Raw genomic sequence first — 6000 nt, 5'->3', positions numbered from 1 at the left:
ACAAAATTTTTGAACCTTTGATTGGCAATAAAGTGGAATGCTATGTTGATGACATGGTCGTGAAGGCCCAATTTTTTAGATCTTTAATCAATGATTTAAATGTTGTTTTCCAAATTTTATGAAAATACAATATGAAGTTAATCCCAAATAAGGGTGTCTTCGGGGTCACGTCGGGCAAGTTCCTCGGCTACATAGTGAACCAACATGGCATCGAAGCTAATCCGAATAAAATCAAGCCTATCTTAGAAATGCGACCACCATAGAAAGTCAAGAAGGTATAACAATTGACTGGCCGGGTAGCTACCCTAAACCGGTTTATGTCTAAATCGGCAGGCCAGTGCCCACCCTTTTTAAAGAAATTAAAAAGAATGAAACTTTCGAATGGACTGAAGAGTGCCAGCTCGTGTTTAACGAGTTGGAAAGGTACCTAAGTACTGCCTCGGTTTTAACCTGACCAGAGGAAGGAGATGAGCTGAAGTTGTACTCTTCTCAAGTGACGAGGTGGTCAACTCGGTACTAATTAGAGTAGACCAGGTCCAACAACCAGTCTACTCTGTAAGTAAAGTATTGCAGGACGCGGAAACCAGATATCCCAACATTGAGAAGCTGGCGTACGCGCTAGTAGTAGTAGCTCAAAAATTGTGCCCATACTTCCAAGCCCATACCATTGTCGTCCTTACTGATAGACCTCTGAGGCACATCCTACTCAAGCCCAAGGTATTAGGGAGATTGACGAAGTGGTCCATCGAGCTTAACGAGTATGACATCCGGTTCGAGCCACAGCCAGTGATGAAAGCCCAAGCCTTGGCAGACTTCGTAGCAAAATGCACGTTCAACATAGCAGCCCCTAAACGGAATGAGCCCGCTAACGTGTCAAAGGCGTTAACCAACGTGGCATCAGTCCCGGTCAGATCAATGCCGACCTGGGACGGGGAGCCCTGGATCCTCCACATAGACAGATCGTCCAACCAACAAGGAAGCGGTGCAGGACTGATACTATACGGCCCAAGCACGGTGAAGCTGGAGTACGCACTTCGGTTCGGATTCGAGGCGTTGAACAATGAGGCGGGGTATGAAGCACTAATTGTCGGGCTAAACATAGCGAAAGAAATGGGAACAAATCATCTCATCATGTGCTGCGATTCTCAACTCGGTTGTATAGGAGATCCTTCAAGCTCCCTACCTACGTTGCCTGTGACCCTTAGAAGATGAGTTCGTCAAAAAAGCATTAAGGCTCGAGTGCGCTCGCCCAAAAAGCATTAAGGCATGGCTACTATTGGCCCACTATGAAGGCAGACGCACTCGAGCTCGTCAAGAAATGCGACAGATGTCAAAGAAATGCCAACATCCTCCATCAACATGCTACTGATTTGAAATATCTCCCTAAAGGTTCAAAATATCGATACGCCCGATACGTCGGTAGGGGCGTATCAGGCGTTTTGCTACTTGTTTTTTTACTTTTTTTTTATTTTTTTCAAAACTGGTTCAAGGGAGCCAGTCTAGGACCTCTCCATCCCTTGAACCGTTCAGACCCCCAATACACCCGTTGTAGGGGCATATCAGAAGGGTCCTGAAATGATACGTATCGGCCGATACGGGCCGATAGGTAATGATACTTTGAACCTTGATCTTACTAGCCCATGGCCCTTCGCATAGTGGGGAATCAACATCCTCAGTCCATTTCCGTCAGTAACCGGGTAGAGGAAGTTCTTGGTCGTGGTAGTGGACTACTTCATGAAGTGGATGGAAGCCGAACCGTTGGTAAGCATTACAGTCCGAAATGTGCAAAATTTCTTTTGGAAAAGCATCGTATGCCCTTTTGGATTACCCAAAGTCTTGATTTCACTTCGGTAGCACATCCACAAGCGAACAGATAGGCCGAAGTGACGAACAGGGCTATCCTCCGCGGACTGAAATCTCGCCTTGCGCGAGCTAAAGGGTTGTGGGTGTACGAGCTGCCTATTGTCCTTTGGGCATACTGAACTACCGTCAAGACCGCGATCGGCGAGACACCCTTCAATCTTACATACAGGACGGAAGCCGTGATCCCAGTAGAGATTGAAGTACCAACGTTGCGGCTTGAAACTTACAACAAAGAGGTGAACAACGACAAGCTTAGAACTAACTTGGACCTCATTGAGGAGGTACACGATCTGGCCCACATTCGAACTGCGGCTTACCAGTAGCAAGTAGCTTGGTATTATAATGTCAGGATTAGGAAGCGAATATTTCGAGTCAGCGACTGGGTCCTCCATAAGGTAATGGTACCTGAGCCCAGCATGGGTATGCTCGGTCCAAATTGGAAAGGTCCATATTGAGTGAGACGGGTGTTTGGAGAAGGAACCTATGAACTCGAGACCATGGAAGAAAAACAAGTACCTCGAGCTTGGAACGTTGACAACCTAAGGAGATACTATCTGTGAAACCCCAACGCAAAAAAAGAAGAAGAAAAGACTAAGTCCACAAGATCACCGAGCTGATCCTAAAGACGACGAATTGGAGAGAGGACCTTAAGTCACTCCCAAAAGCCTAAGGGCTATAGTGTCGAGCTGACAATAGACCTCGGCATGATATTAGACCCAATCGCCTCTCCGGCATGGACAGAGAAGTCTGATAACTCTGCATTTTAATGCCTTAAGAGCATCTATTCAGGGGTATTTTTGGCTTTAGAGTAGTCAAATTGTGTCTTTTCCCAGTTAATTTCAATGTTGTGACTTCTGAGGGAATCTATGCAAATCTGGGAAGTTTTCATGGCTGAAATGCAGCTTTTGGGAAGCTGGTGTGAAGTCCAGCTAAGAGAGGGGGTGTTTTGTGAAAAACTGAGAGTAGGAGGGCACCTCCGTTCTGCTAAACCCAGTTTGGTGGCCCTTCTATTGTATTAGCATGCTCCCCATGCCTTAGCAAACCCTAGGGCGCTTTTAACCCATTCTTTTCACTCTTAGCAAACTCTAGCCACCCCTAGGTGTTTAATCTCCACCCTCCACCTCTTTTAATCTCAACCACTCATTATAGGGTACTCTTTTTGCAACTTTTAAACCCTAGAGTGCCACCTAACTACTAATCCTCATCATTCAGCCCCTCACCACTAGATCTCAACCCTCCACTCCATCTTATATCTCAGCCATCCACTCTAGGGTGCCACCCACCTCTTTTAATCTCCACCTTTCAACACTAGGCGCCTCAATCTCCTCCATTCATTTATGGGCGCCCAAATCTCAACCTACATAATATTGGGCGCCCTCTTCTTTTCTTCTCAACCTTAGGATCAACCCCATAACCATCCTAACCCTCCATTAGAAACCCTAGGGCACCCATATTTTTGCTAAAACCCACCTGTCACCTCCTTCTTTCTCTCTAATCCCAATTGTATCCACCCTTCTCTATAAAAAGGACCCAAGAGCTCCTGAGAAAGGGTTGGATTCTGCCCCTAGGTAAGACGGAAGGCTGATCTTGAGAAGTTCAAGGGTAGAGGAAGAGGATGACGCCTAGGCAAGAGGAGGGGTTCCTGCTTGCAGTTCGCCAACACCACTACCACCATTGGAATCGAATCCCAACCACTTTTACTTTAGTTTAGTTTCAATTTCTGTTCTTTCAATTCTACTTTCGTTATATATTTTCTGCAATTTATTTTCATTCCGTTTGATTTTCATATTGTTTTTTGCAGATCTGCAATTCGGCCAAGAAAGACGGAAGGCCTAGCTCGAGAAGTTCAAGGGTCAAAGGAGAGATCCACAGGCTACTACCTCTGATCGAATTACAAATTTTTATTTCGTTTCTTTTGTTTATTTATTTCTGTATTTATTTATTTTTCTGCACTTCTAACTTTCAGTACTGTTCGAATTCCATATTTTCTCAATTTAATTAATTAATTTTTATATTTTTGCACTTCTCGCTTCCCTATGGATACAACCCATTCTCACCCATTTACTACGTTAGTATTTGTTTGAGAGTCAAAAAATTTTATAAATGTTTAAACTGGTATTCCGAAGTGGTTAACAACACGCTTCAGGACACACCAAGTTTTTGGTGTCGTTGTCGGGGAAGCAACGGAGAAAAATTTTTATTTGCTTTGTCTAGATTTGTTTCATTATTATTATTATTTTTTTTCGTTTGATAACTTGATTTGTAATCTTATTTTAATTCTTGTTTCTCTTTGATTTTGCAGGACGAAATAGTGAAAGGTGGGGTATCGGAGCATTGCGGGATTGCAGGAGAGAAGAGAAGAGAAGAGAATATTAATTAAATTGTGTTTCTAGATCTGATTTATTGTTTTTTAGTATTATTTTTCTTTCGTTTTGTTTCTAGATCTATTTTTTTCTTTATTTTAATTTCTTGTTCGAATTGTTGTTTTAGTAGGTTTGTTTTTCTTATTTAAAAAAAAAATCGTTTATTTTATTTTATTTTTTATTGCCACATAACCATTTTTTTTTATTTTATTTTCGGTTTCACCTTTTGAGTAGCTATTTTTTCTCTCTTGTTAGAATTTATTTTTGGTAGTTGTTAATTCTTTTTAGCACAATTAATTTTTTATTCTCTATTTGCAATAATTATTTGTTGCTTTATTTAATGTCCTTTGTTTTAGTTGTTTAATTGAATAATTAATTGTTAACTAGGAAATTGTTTAAAATTTAAAATTTGAGTTTAAATTTTGAATTTGAATTTGATATTCAAATTTTGAAATTTAAATTTTAAATTTCGAATTTCAAAAAAAAAATAAATAAATAAATTTGGAAAAAAAAATAGTTTTTGCATTCCAACATTTAGGTTTTCATATTCTAGAGCATGCATCATATAGTTTTATTTAATTGCTGAAATTATTTTGTTAGTTGTGGATGTGGTAGGTTTCTTTTTATTTTAATTGCTTCTTGTGCTTAGTTGATTTTATTCTTTTATGTTATATTTCCGAATTGCATTTTAGAAATAATTGTTCATGCATTGTAATTAGTTGCATTTGCTTTGTTTATTTTGTTTTTTTTTTCGTTCATCCATTTAAGGGCAATACAACTTAAATAAGATATGGTGGGGATTTCATCACCCTTGGCCCAAAAATCACCACCCTTCACGTGTGATTTACCCTAACCCTAATTTAAAATTTGGATAGCAAGATCCTTTAGGGAAGCCTCACATTTGGTTTAAAGGTGTGCTGAATTTTAGGAAAGCTTGTAATTACTTTCCATAACCGGCGGTTGGTGTCTAAGGAGAGAGGTTAAATGGCTACGCCAAAGCGGGGTTTGTGGTTACTTAATTAGGTCCTTGCGAGAGCAAGGAGAGCCTCCCACATCCCTACCTCGTACCTGGCTAACCAAAGGAAGTGGTGTAATTCCAAGTGAACCTAAAAGTACTCACATTAGTTGAACCACTAGTTTAGGAAACCCTAGGTCAGCCCCTAGGTCGTGTGGTTGATTTGCTTGCATTTTTTTTTTTAATTTAAAAATTCAAATTTGAATTTAAATTTTAGGGATTTAAATTTCAAAATCTGAATTTGAATTTAAATTTCAAAATTTTAAATATTGATTTTTTTTAGAAAAAGAGAGAAAATAAAAAAAAATTAATTAATTAAAAAATAAAAACATAAAAAAAGGGAGAGAAAGATTCAAAATTTGAGTTTAAATTTCAAAATCCAAGTTTGAAATTAAACTCAAAATTTAGAATTCAAATTTAAACAAGAAGAAAAGGGACTTCTGAGTTGTATGTTGGGAAGGAGATCTCTAAGGAGAGAAACTGTAGAACCCATACCTGAAATAGAGAGATACCTCCATCATCAACACCGCAACCAAATGGTCGGAATCAAATATGCCCAACCTAGAAAGTTGAAGGAATACTTCACTCCAACCTAATACAACCCTTCATCTTGCATTCAGTTACCAGATAATCAGGCCTTACAGTATGAGATTAAGTCAAGCACAATCCAGATGCTTCCATCTTTCTATGGGAACCCGAGTGAGGACCCATACAAGCACATAGACGAGTTTATAGAAATTTGTTCCACTGTAAGGATCC

This window comes from Nelumbo lutea, chromosome 2 (assembly GCF_056320005.1).
Source record: "Nelumbo lutea isolate HS-2025 chromosome 2, American lotus-T2T, whole genome shotgun sequence".
NCBI lineage: Eukaryota > Viridiplantae > Streptophyta > Magnoliopsida > Proteales > Nelumbonaceae > Nelumbo > Nelumbo lutea.
This window is presented reverse-complemented; position numbering follows the sequence as displayed.